The sequence below is a fragment of the Plectrocnemia conspersa genome, unplaced genomic scaffold (genome assembly GCF_051122295.1).
Source record: "Plectrocnemia conspersa isolate PC_06_02 unplaced genomic scaffold, ASM5112229v1 ptg000010l, whole genome shotgun sequence".
In the NCBI taxonomy this organism is placed as follows: domain Eukaryota; kingdom Metazoa; phylum Arthropoda; class Insecta; order Trichoptera; family Polycentropodidae; genus Plectrocnemia; species Plectrocnemia conspersa.
This window is the reverse complement of record NW_028277174.1, coordinates 28219351-28242488: the sequence shown is the minus strand read 5'-3', so window position 1 is coordinate 28242488 and position 23138 is coordinate 28219351. Positions and strand designations below refer to the sequence as shown.

Below are 23138 nucleotides of genomic sequence, written 5' to 3'. Positions count from 1 at the left end.
TGAAAAAAAAAGTAAGTCCTCACTTGTGGAAGTATCTGCTAAAAATATATTTCAAATTCAAGTTTTTTAAATACACTATTTTTGTACTCCTATACTCTTTTATAAATAGTAGAGGTATTTGGCTTTTTTTTACTACCGTTTCTTAGACCTGTGAAGATCTCAGCTCACCAGAGTATTTTACCCGCAATTTATACTCAGATATGGTGCACACAACTTAATTAAACTTGAATTTTGCCATATGAAACATGTATATAGAAAGGAAATAGAAAGTGCTTAAAATACACTTATAACACACGCCACATTTTGCCACAGGCTTTAAGCAACGCGGTATCTAGAGGCCGTAAAAGAAAGCGGCGCAGATTCCCGGTTCGCTCTTTGTTGAATGCCTCATTTCGTGGTGGCAGCTTTTAAGGTTGCAGTCTTGATATAGAGCGCTGATGTTGGCACTCTCTAAGTATTGCCTTACTCAATTGATACAGCATGCGAGATGCAGTCTAATGAGAAGACTATTTTGGTTTTAGAAGTATTTTTTTTATTTTTTTTATGTTTTGCGTTCTTGACTTTTTTAAATTAATTCTAGCATTCATGTATAATGTTAATTTAATCTAATCAGAGACCTTGCTCAAAAGCACAAATCTAATAATTTAAGAATTTTCTGCGCATTGCACGTGTATTGTGGATATTAAAATGAAGACGAAAAGCAAAGGAAAGAAGGGTTCTTCGGCCGTGTCATCGAAAACTGTGAACCATTTTATGGGTTATAAAATAAAAAGTCATGACGCGAACACGCCGAAGCCGTAAAAAGTCAGTTCGGCACACGCACGTCTTCTTATATCGAAGTATTGCTAAAAACATATTTATAATGTCCGGTTGTTATTTCACCGAGAACCGCAACGTAGAAATATTAAAACGGCGGATAAAGTCGAACCGTAAAAATAACGTTTTTGGGTAACTTAATAAAAATTATGGTGCGGACGTGTTCGACGTGTGCGAGTTTCGATATTAGATTGTTTCGGTTTGAAGTTACTAAAATTGGTTAGGAGTTAAAATTACCGTACGGGTAATTGAAATTTAACTAGCAATTAGCACGTCAAAATGTGCAATATTTTATGTAACATTGCTACTTTATCAACATTACTAAAAAATAAAAAGAATAAATTTTGATAAAATTATGGCGACAGGGGCGTGCCAAAATGTGTGGATTTCTCACATTCACGTACACAAAAGAATTCGGACTACTGATTCAAAGAGCTGCAACGAATCATTTAAATATTTTATTACTGACTAAAATTCACTCTGATTTGACAGCAAAAAATCTAAATTTTAGAATATAGAAAATTTTTTTTTTTTGCAACTCAGAGATTGCCGTTATATACAATACAAATTTTCCGTTTAAATTTGCAGCCTTAGTTAAATTCTAACCTGTAGTCATAAACGTGGAAGTCATCAGTGCGCCTACCGGGTGTTTAGCATTTGGCATAGCATAAATTAGTGTGCGATGCAAAGCTTTTAGCCTCCGACAATTTCGCTTATTCCGCGCCCATAAGCGCGATAATTATTCACGTGCAAATTCGAACGCGGCACGGAATAGGCTTTTGCGGTTTATATAAGGTTTATACATATTGTGACAATTGTATAACCGCGATACTATCGATGAAATATTAAGCCTCTGAGAACAGGGTGTTTATGAAGTGAACGCGCGTGACTCAAGATATATCTTATAATAATAACAATAATAACAATAATGATAATACGCTACGAAAGCTTATCGAATATGTATCGCAGATATTGCTTGAATTATTTATGAGCAGTGAATAACGAGCAATGATAATTCTGATAATCTTTGCGATGCGACACATACTGAAAATCTTAACATTAAAGCAGTGAATCTAAAACTAGTATATTTAAAGAAAAATAAAATAAATATGATGCTTTTTATATAATAATTTAAACGGCTTATTTCTATTTCTGATAAATGCAGGATAATAAACTACTAATAAATATATCAACAATAGCAGTATCAAAGCAAAAAAATGTAGTGATATTTAATAATCTTAACAATATGTTAGGACAACTTTTTTGTACCCTAGAGCAAATTCTAAAATATCAGTAGGGTGGCGGGCACTATCTATGTTTTCAAAGCAAATTTATAATAGGTAAAAAGTAATACACAAAAAATAAGGTGCTTGCTTAGAATGATGGCGCCACGCTCAAAAAGTAATGGTTGTGTACTCTCCGCTGCGTCACATTGCTGGTTTGGTCCTAATGACTAAGAAAGCGGCCCAAACCGTTTTGCTACATAAATACGTTTTAAAATTTGAACATGTTAAGTGCGAGTGCTGATCAAAACAGCGAACATCTTATAAATAACTCTCTGCAACGAATCTACTTAAAAAGAGTATTGTATATATTGACAACAAGATCTACTTTACAATGTTTTTACTAATGGTCACTCGCACCTGAAACGTTTATATTTTAAAACGTATTAATGTAGCACAACGTTGTTGGCCGCTTTGGTAGTCGTTAGGGCTAAACTATTGTTAATATCGGCAATGTTACGCAGCGGGGAGTACTGAGTGGCGCCGTCATTCTTAACAAGTATTAAAAATCATTTAAAATATAAAAATTATTTTTTAAATTCTGTAAAATCCTAAACACGTGATGGTTGCATCATACATACAAAATAAACGTCATAAAAAAATTATAATAGTCAGTGTGATTTTTTCCATTGCAGTTCATTGGCCAGTGCCTCATAGCTAAGAATTTGTTAGTTTATTTTGGTTTTATTAAATTCATGAAATTTGAAAAAATGATCTACAAAAGTATGTGGAACGGATAAATTATTTTATCTTATATGCAGATTTTTTTCAAGAATAGAAACTTTTTTCTGTCCACTATGTTCCAGAAGTACTGATATGATATTAGGGATTTTACCATAATATTATTCTGAAGGTCCAAAATTTCTAGCTCCAGTTTTTCTGTCTACATTTGAACAAGCTCTGCAATGTATGCAACTTATTCCATAATATTTATTTGGCAAGTAAAATGATTGATAAACAAGAGACCATTGTCTCGACGATAATAAACTGCTAAAATCTCTTTTAATGAAATTTCTTAAAGGTGATTACCAAATAATGACACGTTGAATTCACAACTACCTGTCATTTTCTTCATATTTGAGAAATTCAACTCCAAGAATTCAATTTTTTTAATTTTCCAATTCAGAAAACCCAAATGCACCAGCCAGCAATATCAAAATTTTAATTTTTGTCGTTTTAAAACTTACTAAATAAATGATTTTTTTACGGGCTAATATTGGCGAATGCATATAAATCGGTATTGACAGAGAATTAGTAACATCTGTGCTAGGATATAATAATATCTAATAATAAAAATGTCACAACAACGTACTCTAATTATTTTAAGCATATCTAAATTATATGTAAACACTAAAGGTCATAACAAGTTGCAATAATTAGGTAAAATTCAAACAATATTTTTTGAGTCACCTAAAAGTTTGAAAAACCAATGTGTTTTATTTAGTTGATTTAATCTTAAAAAATACTTAAAATTGGTTAAACTGTGATTTAACTGTAACAAATAATGACGTAAGATGTAAAAGAAAAGGCATTATTATATTTTACAATAATCCTTAAAAAAAATTGCTCGCCTACAATAATTAATAATAGAACCTTCTATTTTATAAACTCATTTCCCTTATAGTAAAATAGATTCCTTTCAAGTCATATCATGATGATGAACAGAAACATCATAAGGAAAAGGATAAGTTAAGCTGCCAAAGTAAAAATCCAATATCCGCCTATCATTTCAGCACATTTGTAAATCGTTAAATAAAATACAAAGACCATAAAATTATTAATACTAAAAAGTTTTTTATGTACATAATAAACATAGTAAATAATTTTTAACATTTGCCTAAATATGCTATTTTTTTTTATTGTAAATTACTGTTTTTTTTTGCATATTCTAGACTGCTTTTCTTGAAAAGAAATTGTTAAAAACTGCATATTTTAATATAATCCATTTAAGCAACAGTTTGATTTAAAATTTAATTTTGACACCAAAAACTTGATCATGGTATTTCTAATATGATCACTTGGCTTTTTTTTTAATAAATCAATATCTAGGTCAATTTTAATAATATTGACCCGCGCAAGAACCGCTGATTTATTACTCCCCTGTTGTAAATGTAACAACCGTGAGCCCAATGCGCTACAACAAGGTATCACAAAAAATACCTACAAGTTAGTATTGTGACAAACGACTAAAAAGTAAAGTTTATAAATCAGTCAAAATATTATATGTCTTTATAGCACTGTAAACGTTTTTTAATAATTTGATTCTGATACGAATATAGATTATTAGTCTAGCATATTATTATAACTTTATAGAATAAAATTGTAACGATTTTATTAGTAGTATTTACAAAGATTTGCTAAAGTTGCTATTAATTTTAAGTTACACTTCGATTTTGACTAACGGTATTTTAAAAATTTTAACATATCTAAAACTACTTTAACGATTGCTTATTACCACCACAACTTACAATAAATTGCCTAGTTAATCGTTGTCTAGTAATCAATTACTCTAATTTGAATCTTAAATATCTATTTATGTATATTTTACAACCGCTGTATGTGTAGGTTTGTGAAGTTTTAGATCGCCCTAGACGGTTGCGATCACTTCCTTTATTGCTAACCGTCGCGGCCAGAATGTCAGCGCTTGAGAACGATTCTATTAAATGAACCATTCAGCTTCTTAACATATGTTTTTAACGATAACTATGAGAAGCTAGAAAAATATATGCATGATGGCTTTTGTCTATCGGAGATTCGCACTATAACTGTTATTAATTTTATAATATTTATTGGTATAATAAAGCATTTTGTGAAATTTTTAAAACCATGTTTAATCAGAATTGTAAAAAAGATACAATAAAAAAAACGCGAATTTTCTAAAAAAAAGCTTTTCGTTGACAATATATTAATCATCGCCTCTCTCTCTTTGAGATTAGTTATATTTTCTATTCTACGCAAATACTAAGTTTTATAAAATTGATTTGCAACTTCATTAACAGTTTAACGCCCGTGGACTCGTATACGAGTCTTGAAAGGATTTTGTTTAGTGGCCGTGGACTAAACTTTGAGTCGTGCGTCATGCATTTTCTTTTATTAAAAAAATACTAGGATACTATCAAGTTTGCCTTTACATGATCATGAGAGATAGTAGTTTACTATTTCTAAAAATTATTAAAATAAATTTTATAAAAAATGTCGTCTTATCCCATGCGTTGTAATGCAATGAGTCGTCACCTTTTTGGAGCACCTAAAATTTTTTTATAGAATGTTTGCAATATAATTATTTATTTTCATGTAGAAAATAATATATTATCTTACACTCTTTAAACAAAAAGAAATTTCAAGGTCAAAAATGTTTGGGTAGGTAAATTCTGTTGATAGCACAGCAATCAACAAAAGTTTTCCCACCTGAAATTCTGTATATTATTGCAAAAATAAAAAGAAAAAAGTTATAGTATATATAGATAAATCAGATAAAACAGTAATCAAAGAACTTCTAAGAAATAGCATCCATTATCTTACGAACATTTTTACCGAATGTTTATAATTTTTATATTTCCATACGATTTGAAAAACCGCAATGATTCACCCGATTAAGAAAACAAGAAAAAAACTTTAATTTGGATAAATTATCATTCTACTAGCTTATTGCCATCATTCAGTAAAATATATTGCGCAAAATTTATTGCGCTTAAAATAAAATCATGAACGAATAAATATGTTTTTTTCGTTCCTAATATTTCGTGTAAATTGAAAATAGTTGTATTGGTTATAAACCAGTACCTTATTATTAAATGATATGTAAGTTTTAACGCGTTAATAAAATTTTGTAGAACCAATTTATAGCAAAATACATTTATAATATAATATAATTTCCACTCACCAAATTTTTCGACGTCCGTTCTCTGCATACAACTGTCACACACACACATTTATTTTTAAAATTACACTAATACACTACACTATATCCTTGTTTAAATTTATTTTTATTATTTACACTTTTTTTATCTATTTTATTATTTATATTTTTAGTGATACAAATCAATATGAAGATGAATTTCACAAATTCTGCACATGTATGCCGTATTTTATCTTATTCAATGTGCAGAACAAACACGACACTTTTTTCACTCATTTCACTAAACTGCTTATGTTTATTGGCTAATGATTTTTTAGCTCATCCGAAAGCCTTTCTGATGGATCAATAGCACTGGCACGGCAAGATGAGGTAAAAACCGGGGAAATTCCACTGGTTTTTGCATTCACTCTTTAGCCTTACACAAAAGAAAATCTTTGTATTTAATTTTGGTGTTAATATTAAGATTTTGATAGACACGGACCGAATTAAACAATGCGCATTGAAATTAATAAAAAGACTACCATTTTGTTTATTCCATTGTTTTTTTACAAATTTGGTAACTATGTATTAATCAGCGAAATCAACAGCTTAATATATTTAATATATATATATATATATATATATATATATATATATATATATATATATATATATATATATATATATATATATATATATATATATATATATATATATATATATATATATATATATATATATATATATATATATATATATAATATTTCATCTGTTTCTTAATTTGATTATTTTTTATATTATACAAAATAAATTATATTTTTAAGTAATAAATATACATTCATATTTGCTTCTTTTTAATAATATTATAAAAATAAATATTATTATGATCAAATATTCATAAACTTACAAAACAACTAGAATTGAATATCATTATAAAATGAATTTATCTGTCATTTTGTATATCAAATATTTAGTAGACATTGTTTTACTTTTTCTATAGAAAGAACCTCCACTTGTTAATAAAAAAATTAAGGCCTGAATGTTATTATCGAGATCATATAATACAATATGGCACTTTCCGACACTAAAGGGTAAAGGGCTGGCGAAACCCCATCTCTATAAAAAATCTAAATCACTGTAGAACAGTGTCTGCCAAACTTTTTTGACACACTGAGCGAGGTTTTTTTTGGCAAACCATATAAAAATTCTAACAAAATTAAATACACTTGTTCATCCGCCATAAACTTGAGAATTATTGAATTAAAACATCTGAGCAACCATGGTCGAATTTTTTTTAAACCTATGACAAATATTGTCACCTTTTCAAAATTCTACTTGTATTCCGCATCAAAATATTTTATTCCGCAGAAAAACAAAATTTTAATAACCGTAGAACTGGTGAGACGAAACCCATGATATTTGCTATGCATAACTAACTAAAAGTGGTTTAAAAAACTAATAAGTGATTAAAGAAAATTATATCATCATCGTCAATGTATGGCAAAATGATAACACCCGTTTTTATAAAAAACTTGTTGTATGGAAAATAATTGTTTTGTAACCAATAAATGTTAGAAAACTTATTATAAAAATTTCATTGTAAACCTTATTTGGCTTATGTGAAATTAAATAATATTATTTTATGTTTCAAGGGACTCTTTATAAACATACATACATCAATTAATCTTAATAAATTATGATAATTATGGAAAAAATCCTATTAATAAATATATAAATAACTGATATAATTAAAAACATACTTGACTATTTATACTTGTTGTATAATAATAATTTATAAATGTATATATATTTTTACTTTATTATTTTATAAACCTTTTTAATCACAGCTTCCTCTTAAAATAATAAGAAATATAAAATATTATAAATATTCAATAGCTACTCGAAACTTTTATAACGAGCTTAAAGCTTAAAACTTGATCCGAGTTGGAACCGAAGATTACATAGCAACGTTTGCCGCAACTTATAATCCTTGTATGAGATACATTCTATATATTCCAATATCCTACACCTACTATAGTATATAACATCGCATATAAAGTTAATCTATGCTGATGCAATGTTTCGCTAACAAATCGAATTTTAGAGAAAGCGTCCAACTTTTCATTTTATGTATTATACCACTTTACCAGATACGTATAATAATATACACAGGGTGCATAAGCGGATGTCAAACTATTGGAAAACGCTCCAGCTCGCTGAAAATGGATACCCTGAAAATTGTTTGTTTTTAATATCCGCTCATAGCGAGATTGGACCGTTTCAAATTTTATATACTTCCCACCGTGAAAAATGGCATAATAGTACTCAAATTTAAATTGTAAAACGCTCACTTAAAAATACCCTACAAGTTCTGAAAGGCGTTGTACGAAAATAGAGCGAATTTGAAAATAGTGCTTTATTTTTACAATAAAAATAAAATCACAGAATATACAATAAATATATTTTTTTTATTTAGATTACATAAAAAACTTTACAGAATTTTATAAAGTCTATTTGTGGCCCAAAAATTATTTTGATATAATAAAAACTAAGCAGTTATCGCTTTCCTAATTTTCGTGAAATCGCATATTTAAACCTTTAATTTTTAAGAAAAATGTGTTCTATAAGTAGTTAAGTTATGCTGTGTTCGGTTACATTTTATTGTACCATAATCTAGCCTAGCTAAAAATAATATTGTTTTTAAATATGAAAAAAATATATAAATTCAGATACACGTATACTTAATTTTACCTCTTGTGGTACATAAGGTAAATAATCTGTTATTGCCTTGGCCTTTTATTTGATTATTTTATAACTTTTTTTTAAATTTAATTTTATTGCTATCAATTATATAGTATATTTTTATAATCGAATATCGAGTAAGAGTCGGTAATATTTTAAACCACTTCACACCCTTTTGACTAATTTTTGCTTATTTTCTATTTTATATTCGTAAGTTATTTTTTATACGTACAAAATATTTTAATTATAAATTTTAAAATGTTAGGGATTTCCTTGATCGTATATTTTTCTATAAAACTCAGAATATTTATAACAAAAACTCAATTTCATTCGGTTGTAAAATATTTACAATGCATACACCTACATAGTTTGTGTCTGTTGATGCAAAATTAAAATTTCAAGTACACAAATCCCGCTTTTATGGAACACTCAATTTTTTATCGAACACTGCCTTCCGCTTTAATGCGCATCGAACCTTTAAGGACTTTGGAACTTTATTCCAGGTTTACTATCTCTCGGAAGAAAAATAGTAGACGTCCAATAAATAATTGAAGGGGGTTAAAATCTCGTTCATTCGCCGCCGGAATAATTCTTCTTCTCCATTCTTCCACCGATTGTTTCGCCCCTGAACTGTGGCAGGGATCGTAAAAAAAGCACACCGTTGAATAATAAATAAATATATCCAAGAGATCGCAACAATACGTCCATAGAAGCACAGAGCCAAAGCTGTTCAATTTAAAACGCAAAAGGGCAATAAAAAAGGCCCTCAATTAAGTGTAATCGCGTAGATCGTCCTTGTAGTGATCTTTGGGGTTGTCTTTGCTTTATTTATGAACTCCTGTCTTACGGTTTGTATGGGTGTTTTTAAAACCTTTTTTTATTATTAAACGTTACAAAAAAGTATTTATGTGGCATAATTTATGACAAAACAATCTATCAATAATTGCAAAATGAGATTCATGGTTAGCTCGTCAATATCACATTTTGTATAACTGAAGATGTGTTATATTTTTTAATTAACATATTTTTTTAACTCTTTAAATATTTATTAAAGCGCTACATATATAAAAAAATAACTAAAATATATAATAAAACAGTATAATTCCTATATAATTTTAAAATATTACAAATTCAACGAATATGTAATTTAAATCGTCATGGCATACTTTCTAGATCACTTATATAATTTTTTTGCTCTTATAATTGCAATCGTATTTTTTATTGTATCAATTTATGAATATTCTATAGCTATTTAGTTTTTTTAGCATTTTTCTTTATATTCTAAAATATTTTATTTAAATATAATTTTTTATCCTGTTCTTACTGCAATATTTAAATAAATATAAAGAAAATATTTCTGACTATACCAGCTTAGGGTCAAAGAGTGCAAACTATGTAATTTCAGTACACATTTTGCTCACTTACTTCTTCATCAAAGGGCTTGGAAAAAAATCTAAGACAATATCATAATCCAACGCTTTCATTGTACCATCGATAAAGTGAATACCAATAGGAGACACCCCCATATTATTTGCTTTTCTGAATTTTATACAGTTGTTTAGATAGATTTTCCGCTGTATATGTTTGGGGCATATTACGGTTTTTGGACTGCTCATTGAAATAAAAATTAAATATAAATTATATCAGCAGCTAATAATGCCAGTACCACAATTTTACTATTATTATATTCAAATGTAAGTGTCCTTAAATAAGGGGCATTGCACCTTTAGGCTTGTTATTCGATTGTTTTTCTCAGCATCCGGTCACGTTCCATGGAACCGGAAAAGCACTCGACACCGCCCCCCAAGTGTCAATTATCTCTCACCAAAGGAAGACTTGATAGACTCTTCCTTCACCGACGAAGAGAAATATGCTGCGTCAGCTGTGCAACATGTTGCGAACCACTTAACCCGCCCGAATCTGCTGAGCTTATCGCTGGCTTTGTGCTACAGTGTGCTGGAATTTTCAGACAACTTTCCAAAGCAATAAACTTGGGGTATATATATGAAATAGGGTATTTTAAAGAGCTATCAAATTTTCTTGATATGATTTATGACCAATATATTAATCTCTTTTAAAAATAGCAGATAAAGTATTATTCTATATAATATATTAGTTTTCCTAAATGGCGATAAATATTTAATATTAAAAATATTTATAATTTTTTTCAAAATGTAAATAAATAAAAATATATTTTATGTGTTGGTATTGATTTCTATCTTAAAGAATTTTTAATGCGTGAAAGTAATTTGGTTCTAGGATTTAAAACATTTTATTCATGGCTATATTAAATTGACTTACATATTAATTACTATTTGCCTAAACTTATTATTATAAAATTAAATTTAATTAAAACTGTGTGAACTTTTAGTATCCATTATTGCGAAACAAAGTTCACAATGCAGCTTTAAGTTGCATAACTAAACAAAATTGTAAAATTCACCTGCCATAATTATGTAGTTGTTCGTAAATTTATCAGATTTAATTTTTTAATAAATTTTATTTTATTAATATAATATTAGTACTATAAATTTTCATGTTTTGAACATAAAGATAAAATTTTTTTAAAACAGTTTATATTAATTTAAAGACCATTTTTTTAGGAATGAAAGTATTAAATTAAAAAATTATATTGTAAAAATTTTTTTTTCCCGTTGCACCTTTTTTGTTATTTTTCACATGGATGGCTAAAATGCTGATAGAAGATAGAACTAAATAAAAAAATCAACATGACCTTAATACATTACAAGTCTTAAAAGCGCTACACTATATATGTAATATATTAAAGGTAGTAAATGACATGTTACGCTGAAAATAAACCGGTCGTGAATGCACTTCAACAAAATTGATGTGACAGGATGCATTCTGCCGAAAATCTCTTAAACAGATTTATTGGATGCTGGAAAAGGTTTTCGAAACTTGAGCTATCTCAGTAAAGAGCTGCATGTATATAGAAACAGGATGTTAAAAAAATACGATTACATTTAGGAGACCAGAGATATATTTCTATATAAGGAAGTTATTTCATTAAAATAAACATATTTTAAAACATATTTTTTTACACGAAAAAGTAAAGTACGTAATTTTATAAATGGGTATATTTTAAGATTTATTGTGTAAATGGTAACGCAGTAAAAACTTTTTAAGATAATTTACTGTAAAAAAATATTAAAATATACTATGCTGCTCAAAAAAAACTTTGCTTGAATAAGATGTATAAATAAATATACTATAATAGCTGTCGGTCTCTCACTATCATCAGATACCGCAGCAAGTGAGTGTACGAATAAAGTTGGTTTATAAATATTATTCTAATTTTTACTGTTGCGATGTATATGCAGTTGATCCAAGCAAATTTTCGACCGTTCACGCGTTTCTGTGTAAAATATCACACTACGAGAACGACTTATTTAGATGCTTTTAAGTACTAAATAATAAAGCTATATATGTGGACAAACTATTAATCTGAAAATGGATTTGCATATTAGATTAATATTAATAAAACAAAAAAATGATGTCTTTAAAAATAGGTTCACAACATGGCTAAATAATATTAATAAATAGTATTTTTACATATAATCTTAGAATATAACACTCAAAAAAATTAAATCTTATTTGACTGAACTTATGTATTTGTTTCAAAGTGTTCAATTTATAGTCATTGATTGGGTTGTTGCTCATTTTTGATATAATATTACCCGCTTTTTTAAAATCGTATTTTTGAAATGTATTACTATAAGAAAAATTCTTGCTAAATTGACATAATTATAAATGATATAAAATACACATAAAATTGTATATTTTAATACATAATTTCATCAAGTTTTTATGATGAGAACTTTTTTTAAAAAGACACTAAATATTCACACTATAAGTGTCTTTAAAACAAAAATAAATTCTGATTACATAATTTTATTTAAAAATATTATCAATTTAAAGACCTTCTTCTATTTTAGGTAGAAAAACTAATTCGAGCAAAGTTTTTTCTGCGCAGCATAATATTTTTTAATTTTCTAGGTTTCACCAAGGTTTGGCCAAGTACACAATAAATCTTAAAATATGACGTATATTTCAAAACGGTAAAAAAAGTATATATTTTAAATCCCAAATAAATTGTAAACTATTTGCTTACAAGTAAAATAAATATTTTGATTTAAACTTATTTTATTGTAGAGCTTGATGGTTTCAAGATCATTTAAATTAGTGTTCTATAATTTTAATCAATAAAATAAATTGTATAATTTTCTCAAAAGCGCGCCAGTAATTGAATTTATTAATTTAGTGTTTTTTAATGGCAACACTTTTAAATCCAAATCGGCAATAGAGGTTTTACAATGACAGCGTACCACAAAAAAGTTATTGTAAATAATTATATTAAATATATAGTCAACAAGTTTTTAATCATATTAAAATTTTCTAACACAGTGATAGTTGATAATTATGCAAAATGATATCGCAATTATAGAAAATATAAATAAAAATTTTAATTATTAGTACGCCAATAAGTATTTTGTCAGATTTAGGGAGTCAAACAACAGTTATTTGCCAATTAGATATATATAATAATAGTTTATAAATAATATGATGGATAGTTGTAGATAGTATTTACCCCGTTGTAACGTATTGGCCTAACGCCAGTCATGTCGCAATATAATATTTACAAAACAAATGAGAAGCAACTTTAAATATGTCCACACTATAAGATGAATATTATAAAAATTAAAAAAACAATAAGTCAACCATACCTGATTCGTTATCAGCAGAATTTTAAAAAAAATTGAACGAGAAAAACTTAAGCATTTCCACAAAACTCCTTAATAAAATATGCTTCTTTAAAAAGTACCCCACGACTGTTTTACGATCGGCATTTATTCCTCTAGCAAAAAAAGAGCAATTCGTACGTGCACAGCAACTTAAGTCTGATCAGCTTAATAAGTCATTCGCTAAAAATTATACAAAGAAAAATTGCCACACGTTGCGAAGAAGCTATTACCAGGGAATAATTTAGATTTAGAAAAGGCTAAGGTAATCAGTTTTTGGACCACTGTCAGAGAAAATAAAATTAAATTATCTTGTCAATTGTTACGGGGATAAGATAAGACAGGTTGCGCGACAGAAAAACCAGACGCTTTTAAAAGGAAATAATACAATGAAATTATAACAATAACTTAAAATATGCTGTTTCGTAAAAACTATTACATCTCTATAATATTTTTGATATGTACATATGTGTAGTGTACGTATGTTAGAATGACATAAAAATATTGTAAAATAATACCCGACATCCGACCGTGCAATATTACTACACTTTATATCCGCACTTTATACAGCCGTTACGCGAGCAAGCCACTTCCTTATACCTCACTATACTGTCCACATTTACGGCCACATAACAATCTTAATGACCCTTAAGGTATATAAAAGGACGAGCGAAATTTACAAAAATAAAAATTCGACCGTAAAAGGCGCGATATTACGTACGATACACTTCATGCGTATAATTTACCGTTTCATTGCGCCAATTTGGCTCTTCTCGAAAAAAAAATAGGTACACGTTTATACGTTTGTTTATCGCTTTTGCGTGACGTAAAACAAGACTTTTTAGCCAACTTTACGCACTGTTTACATTTACAGTGTCTTTCATACATCTTAATATAGAAAATATACCTACAACTTATAATTTAGTCAATTTTCCTAAATTAAAAAAAAAATTGTAGAGATTATATTGAATGGTTAGGGACTATATTTTCAATCTGTTTAAATTAAATTATTTTTAATTAATTATTTGTATTAATTACTATTTAAAAAAATATATGGCTAATAAGAACTAGGATATATATACTTATAGCTATATAGTTTAAATATATAATACAACAAAATATTTATATATTTTAATTCGCATTTATAAAACTCATTGTTAATTTTCTTTCATTGTTCCACAATTTTTTATCTTTCAATTCATTGTGAAGATAAGATCCGGTTCCCATTCACGATTGTTCCTGATGGTACGATAATTACCACTGAAGATTATCTACAGCGCACGTATATTAGATAATTATATAATAAACTATATCGTACCTGTTTCAAAACCAGCGATGAGAAATATAAATTATCACTTATTTATTACACATATTCTAATTATTAATAAGCTTATTTATCTTTCTGCATTTTTAATTTTTTTGTAGGAGACAAATTTATTTCGTTATAAATTATTATTTAACAATTTTTGAGTCACGGATAAATCTGTAGCATTATATGCATCATTAAAAAAAATTTCTCGCATAAGATCAGGTTAAAATCTAAATTTCAGACATCTTGGTTGAAAAAAAATTTACGCAAAGAGAGAAGCGGCTGCTTTCTTGGTCTTGATCAGTGCTTGAAGTAAGTATTTTTAATACGATTTTCTGTGATTAAGAGTCCATGTTATAGCTGACGTATATGCGTGTTAAATAAATTATTTTGTAAAATCATGATGGTTAAAATTATATTAGATAAAAATAAATTTATAAAACATGATACTAATATATAGAGAGAAATCGGCTGTTTAAATTCAATCAAACTTTTATATTGTAAAAAAATAATTACGCCCTACAACAATGACGTTATATCGATCGCCAATTAGATTATTTATATTTTTAATGAAGTCTCAATATTAAATTACTATTTTATTTAACAGTGAGATAAAACAATATCTGACCAAATTTATCAACGCCTTTTTATGAAATTTATCATTTATTAAATTAAAATTTTAATAAGACAGTATTTAATTATCACGTATATTAATAAACTTTTTAACTTTGATTGGTCGGAGCTTTAAATTGGTTGAAATGCCGTTTAATTTGAAATAATTGTCACATAAATTAGTTTATATTAGATTACTTCAATAATATAAAGTTATGCCATGGTTATTACACATATTTATGAATGAATTGTTTCAAAGAACAATTAAAACGCGATAATTTGAGCGCAGAGTACGAAATCAATATCTAAATTTTGTATTGAATTATTAAAAAAATAGGTCTATTAATGAAAAATATTTTTTACTGCTATTTAATTTTCATTAAATTAACAGTTAGCCTAAATGTAGTTACACTTCTCTTCTAAAGCTTTTATAATATATATAAAAATATGGTCATTCTAATTTAGAAGTAAAATTTTAAAAATAAATAAAAATTATCTTAAGAAATTACTGTTTCGTATTAGTATAAAAAAAAATTTTTCAGCGTTTACATTAATTTAAAAAATACAAATGGTGATTTTTAAAGTACATTTTTGACTGCCTGAATAGATAGATATTATTTATATAAAATTAAAGGTGCTATTTTAATTTTTAATATTTGCTACCCAATATTTTTATGAGCTGAAATTATATTTTAATGAATTTTAGAATAAGGCAGGTTAACAATTGTGTGAAAATTGTAAAATAATACTACAGGACTTGAACACGTTTTGTAACCCTAAGCTTAACTTAGTTAGGAAAATATTTTATATACGATTATAGTGCTCATTTTTTCAATATTATTTATACGAATTATGTGTATGATATTTTCACGTTTGTATATATATAAAATATTATCGCACAAGTACCCGAAAAGAGTAGCACATTAACAAAATTGATGCGCCCGAGCCGCGATCGGTCGCGGGCCGGAAAGCGGCTCGCATAAATCAGGACATTTGCAAAATGGGACAGAATAACGGTTTATTTACAAAAACGGAATTTCGGTTTTACAAAATCACTGCGATCTGTCATAGTCGTCGGTGGAGATAAATCAGCGGAACCGGTAAAAACCGGTGCAGCCCGCACAATGCGCGATCCGGCCCTGGATTTTTCACGAACCACTGACTGCGCCCGTTTGCTGCCGAGTTTTATTTCACTCTTTTTTTATATTCAATTCGATAAAAAAAATCTTCACGCGTGAAGGATCAGCGAGAAAACATCAAAGCGATTCAATACGTATTAAATATTTTTACGGATTTTTTTCCTCCTGTATGTATCGCCACTGAAAACAGTCACTTAATACTTGCAGAGAGATACACGTCAAATGGATTTGGGATAATTTAATTTAATTTAAATATCAACAGAGAACATTTTTTATATTGTTTACATATAAAAAAGCACAAGCAGACTAAGCAGCTTATTGTTATTTTTAATATGACTGAACGTTGAGTGTGACGATCTTTGCCTACCAAAATTCCAGAATCAATTGCAGAAAATGTACTCATTAAAAAACAATTAAAGAGTTTGTGAGTTTGATTCCGTAAAATAAATGTTTATTGCCAAATACTATATTGATTTCGTAACATATCAAAGCGTTTATCAATTTATTTTTATATATAAACATAAACGTTTCTCGCAAAATTGTTTAAGCACTGAACTATAAAATTAAATAATAAATATAAAATTTAACAAATATTTTATTTTTTTTTGTTAAAAAGTCAAGTCTACACACCTATAAAATATAGTCATTTGCCCGATTAAGTGTCGAAGGTATGGCAACGACCTGAGCACTCGAACATGGCAGGATATCCACTTTTGTAAGCAAGTTTTCAGCCGAGGGGCTTTCGAGAGTCTCAACAGTCTATAAAAAGATCGTGACAACTTGAATAGAATCTTGTCTACCCTCATTCAGCAGAAAGGGGAATCTTCGAGAGTATCTTGATTGCACACCCATTTGACCTGACCCATCATCCATCGTAGGTGGTTTATAATACACGTCGCTATAATGACTCGAAAAACCTGCATTTTTTAATACATGCAATAAATATTTCAGATATTTATGTAATTTACTTTGAGATTGATTTATTTTACCTGATTAAAATTAGCTACTTAAGTGAATGTTTTTAAATTAAATCAAAACCATAGTAACCAAGCAGGTTACCCAAATCCACAACGATGATAAAACATACATTGTAATACAATACACAATATTAATAAAATAATATATAGTAAAATTCACAAAATAATAAAATGTTATGACACAAATCGGACCAGCTCCTTATATCTGACATAAAATAAATCAATGTGAAATTTCAGTATATTAACCCTAAGAGTAGTGAGTATATTTATACACATTAAAGAATTATTTGTACGTATCATTCCATAATTATTTAAATAGGTATTTATTTATTACTTTTTTATTTTGCATTTATTTTAAAATATACAAATAATCAGTGATTCTTAACGTTTAATTTCTTTGGTTTGTCTTACTACTTTTTTGTATCAGTATTTTTAAATATTTTTTTAACAATTTTCAATTAATAAATTTCGGGTTTTTATTTTACATATTTTTTTATCTATTATTCGGATTTTATAGAATTTTTTTAATATCAGTTCAGAAGATCCCAATAATTTTTCATATAATTAATATGCCATTTATTTCGTAATCTTTAATTTATTTGTATTATTTTCCATATTTTTTTTTATATTTACTAGTATAATCTATCAAGTCACGATGGTCAGATTAGTAGTAAAACATAATGAAAAAATATCATTATTGAAAAGAGTCATTACCTCATATAATAATATGGATTCTAACGATAACCAGAAGATATTATGATTTTTTTAAACATTTAATAAGCTAAGAATAATTTTTATAGCTCTATAATGGTATTCTGGTTGAGCTATTTATCGATCGTTTATTTAAGCAGAACAATAGAGAAGTGGTTATCTAATTTCCCAGTGGACCTTAGTGTTATTTAATATCTGTCTTGTCTAGGAGATCGAAATTAGTTATTATTATAAGAATATAATTCCAATCAATCATCATAGATTTTCCTAATCTCACTGAAAAATATCGTTATGAATAGTTGAATAGAGCTAGGTCTAACATATGGGTATTTAAAATTTTAAAATAATGTCTAACGTCTGCTTATGAAGAAAATCTTGAGTGTATTCCATAAAAAAAAAACACTCAATACCATTGCAGCAAAATTATATTTTAAAAATATTTAAATCTACATACAAATATTCCTAAAATAATTAATGTCCTTCATAGTTCAACTAGGGATTTATAATTGTTTTAAACATTCAGACTGAGATCTTCGAAACACAAAATTCAATATTCATTAAATTAAAAAAACTTTCCACGAACCTACAAGCTCTTAAAATTGAAATTTTTACAAAGAAATTTATTCATTGTTGCATTGTAAGCAAAAAGTAATTCTGTATATTAATAAAATTGTAGTTACACTAAATTAAAGATGCCGAGTTCATCAACTTGAACACATCATATTTATACTTTGAAGGATTAACAGTTGGAGTTTTAATAAAAGTATTTTATACGTTGAAAAATTGGTTTATACGTTTAAAATGAAACACAATGGGAGACCTTTTAACGGAATAAGGTACGCGCCATAAATTATATCAAAATTAATATTTTTGCCTTAAGAAATATTTAACGTGCACAACCGTTTCTAATCTATCTAAGTTGCCACCAGCAATTAATTTCTATATTTGATCGTTTTACAGAAAATCTATTATAGAGTAGCCATAAATATAAATACTATGACTCTGCAAATCAGAAATCATTTTTTCTGACATGTATTTGAACTATAAAAGATTTTTAATTTGCAACGCAACCGAGATGAGGCTGATTTGAACCAGCAAAATATTTCAGTAATCGCTGTATTTTTTTTTATCCACTGGTCAGCAAGACGTCTGGAACCCAGAGCCCCTTCTCTACTAATAATTATTAAAAAAAAACCACGAACCCTATAAGCTAAAAAAAATAATTTCATATTACATATTACTTACAAAGATCAACCTAATATCGATGTTTAAAAAATTAAATAAATTTTTGTTTTGTATGTCATCTATAGTGTATAAATTAAATTTTGCTGAGTAATAAATATATAAAACTTGGGAGGCTCTGGACATGTATTAAGGCATGACCAAGAAAGTTGTCACATATTTAATCAAAGAATAAGCATTGATCAAGATTTGCATATTTGGATTCCACGAAACAAACTTTTGTAAATGGAAAGTAAATATTCCAGATTCTTCACCAAATAATTTATTCTTTCATCAAATACAATATGACGAGCGAACGAATGATAATGGAATCGCTCGAATTTCTCGCGAGAATCTCTCATCTTTCGCCATAACAACATCTTACGATTTTTTTTCATATAATTCAATGAGTCTCTCCCGAGACGCGACGAGTGATTGAAGCTTCGTTATACGAAGCGAATTTGAGATATAGGCACCTGTTATTTTTTCTTAGTCACTCTCCATATCCACTCTGAAAGCGAAATCGCTTTTTAAATCAGTTTGAAAATAAATTTATCCTACACAAACTCATGTAACGCGAATACAATGTGAGACAAGAGAAATACGAGATTTAGATTACAGCCAATCGATTTACGCGATAGCAATATCTACAAAGCTTTAGTTATATAATATTTAAAGTGTGAGTTTGTAATATTTACAATTTTTTTGTTAAATGTAAAATATTATTTATTTTTTATAAGAGTATTTTATGTTTCAATTTGATTTAGTACACTTTTCAATTAACGATGCGCATTTTTGAAGTGGTATTTGAACACAGGGATGAACAGTTCAACATTTTTACGCATATATAAAAATATGTGTAACTATTTGAGACTAGTATGTATAACACGTACTCGCACTGCAGTGACTGCAAAATATTTATCGAATAGAACGAATCGTTTCAAAGGGAATTTAGTAATAAAAAAACAGTTGTATATACAATATAATTTCTTTAGGTAAATTAAAAAAATTGTTTTTTTAGTTTATATTTTAATTATTAAATAAATAATGCCATTCCAATTAAATTACTGGCTTGTTACAGTAAGCAATAATTTTGATAAACCCTATATGATGTCATTAAAATATGAAAAGAAAAATAACTGTTGGCGTAAACATGACACACATGCTGTGCCATCGGCCGTGAATGATTGTCCAGGACATGACACACATGTACTATAAAACTTCCAATATCTTTTAAGATCTATTGCATATGTTTTTTTCATATTTCAATGAAATATGTAGTCTTCTTGAAATAGAACAACCAACTTGGTTGCCACATTTATGCATGAAATGATATTTTTTAATGATTAAATGTAATTTATTAGTAAATAGAATTACATAGTACATAGATTTAAATTTAAAATTGAATATTTTTAATAATCCTTAATAGGTTAAAAATAGAAAAAAAACAATAATAAGGTGAAATTATAATCTTGGATAATTTCTGAATAAACAAAGTATTTAAACGGCTTGTGTTCTCCAAATTGAACCATCTATTTATTTAAAAAAAAATATAATTCATAAAATGTTGTGAGTGACAACATTTTAATATACAATTACTTTAAATATTATTTTTAAAGTATAAAGAAAGTTTTATAAAATTTGGCGCTTATTTCCTTAATCTGTTTAAATCTTCAATTGGCATAATATAAAATTATAATCAGAGGTATTATTAAAAACAGGCGTCAGCGTAGAGCAAAACTTGTCCCTTCATACTTTTCCACTTAGAAGGTGTTATTTCAAAGACGTGCCGCGCTAGGAGCTTGTTTTATGCTAATACGACCCCCTTGACTAGTTTATTATTTAAATTAAGCCCGAGAAAGAGAAAGTGGCAATAAATAACAAAATGTACCCACCCAGTTAACCGTCTACCGAAGTTCGTCACGTGCCGGGGACTCCACTTTCGTCCCGGTTAATTAAAAGTCGTATCCCGGAAAAAATGCGATTTATTCAGTAAAGGTGAGTGAATCTTGACTATTTATAAAGTGCAAGTACGTATTATATATTTTATTACGTATTTTTATGTATGTGGTTTAGAGCGATTCCGATCAAGGAAAAACGTTAGGAATTTATTGACCTCACTAAAAGCCCTGTCTTCGAGTACTTAGAAAAGATTACGAGACTAGACGCTAAAAGATATTGAGTTAGTGTCCATGAATTTATATTCTGAGTAATTATTTTTCATCATACATATAAATAAATGTGTATATTATTTTACAATCATAATATTTTAAATTATAAAGCTGCCTTACTAATAGTTTTTTATTTATAGAAAATGCCTACTAGAAAAGTGAAATATCCGAAAATTGATATTTTGCCCTAAATTTAAATTTAAATTAATTCACAACCAATAAAATTAATTTTTTTTATGTGTATATATGTTTAATAAATAATAATATATAAATGCTTTTAATGTACTCATTATATTTAATTAGTTTTTTTATGATTATATTACTATAGAGCTTTTTGTAAAAAAAAATACTTTAACTTTTCAGTATTTCAATGTATACAAAAATTGAAAAAACTCAACAACTACAATTAAAGAAGTCTATATTATTATTACTGAATTAAAAACTTAGCAGATTGGTGACTTAAATCTATGAAAATACGTAAAGATATTAGTGAATCATCGCTTTAAACAAATTCGACTTTTGTGAATTTATACATACGCGAATTATTAAAAACAGTATTTTTAAATTATTATATATCTCTGTTTAGTTAGACATATTTATATAAAATTGTACGTAGAGTATTTAGCAAAGATTAGATAACAGAATTAAATATCACAGCAAATATGCCAGTTCTGTCATACATATAAAATGAAAAATAACTTATGTCAGGTTTTAGAGTATCTAATGATAGGCTAATACAAACACAACGTGGTGAAAAAATTTATTAAAGATATCAAAATCAAACTACGTGCGAATACGCTGTTTTTGGAAGTACAGACTGCTAGGTTCGCGGTCACCTCTCACGGACATTGCGTCTCTATGTTATTTATGTTACATTTATTTATACCGCAATTTTTAATAAGCATGCTTAGCACAAGATATTCTTATTAAATCAACGACGGTTTTATATTAAAATTTTAACGATTAAACGTTAATTGAAAAGTAAATATTGCTATAATTAATAAGCACATTTTTGAGTGCGCCAAAGAGATTCAATATATCGGCTTTCAATCAGCGACCATCGGTACTTAGGCAAAGCGCTTCGCTTTCCGAGCAAACAAACCGTCGAAACCACCCGCTCATATATTTTTTACATCCACAGCCTCCATATCCATATCCACAGCTATGTATGTATGTTGTGGATAAAAAGCACAAAACGCTTATAAAACATCCGCTCCGTTTAATTAACGGCGCAAAAATCGCATTAGCGTTTTTCGACCGACAATAAAATAAAACGTAATGCCCGCCCGGCGGCCGTTCACCGAATATCCTTCGATTTTGGCTTTGGGTAATGAAAAAATAAAAGCCCAGACCATAGCGGGTAAACAAAGCTGAAAATCGCTTATTATACGCAAATGCGAGGCGTATAAGTTTGTAGACTGTAACAAAAAATATACAGTTTTTCCACATAGAATATTAAATATTATGTATGTGAATTTATATTATGATCAAATAATATAATAAATTATTTAAGCATAAAATAAAGTAATGACATATTATGTCACAAATTATCTCGAAAA

At 27.8% G+C, this 23138-nt stretch overlaps 1 protein-coding gene across 3 annotated transcripts in view; it reads right to left on the bottom strand.

Annotated features, from left to right (window-relative positions):
• LOC148231282 (uncharacterized) overlaps positions 1–23138 on the bottom strand; it is a 178380-nt gene that overhangs the window by 86344 nt on the left and 68898 nt on the right. Inside the window, exon 1 of one of the 3 annotated variants that reach the window (XM_088194999.1) lies at positions 5983–6516. The exons of the other annotated variants lie outside the window; for them this stretch is intronic. The gene's annotated coding sequence lies outside the window, so the exon portion shown is untranslated. Of the gene's footprint in view, positions 1–5982; positions 6517–23138 lie in introns of those variants that run through there. 3 annotated transcript variants of the gene reach the window in all.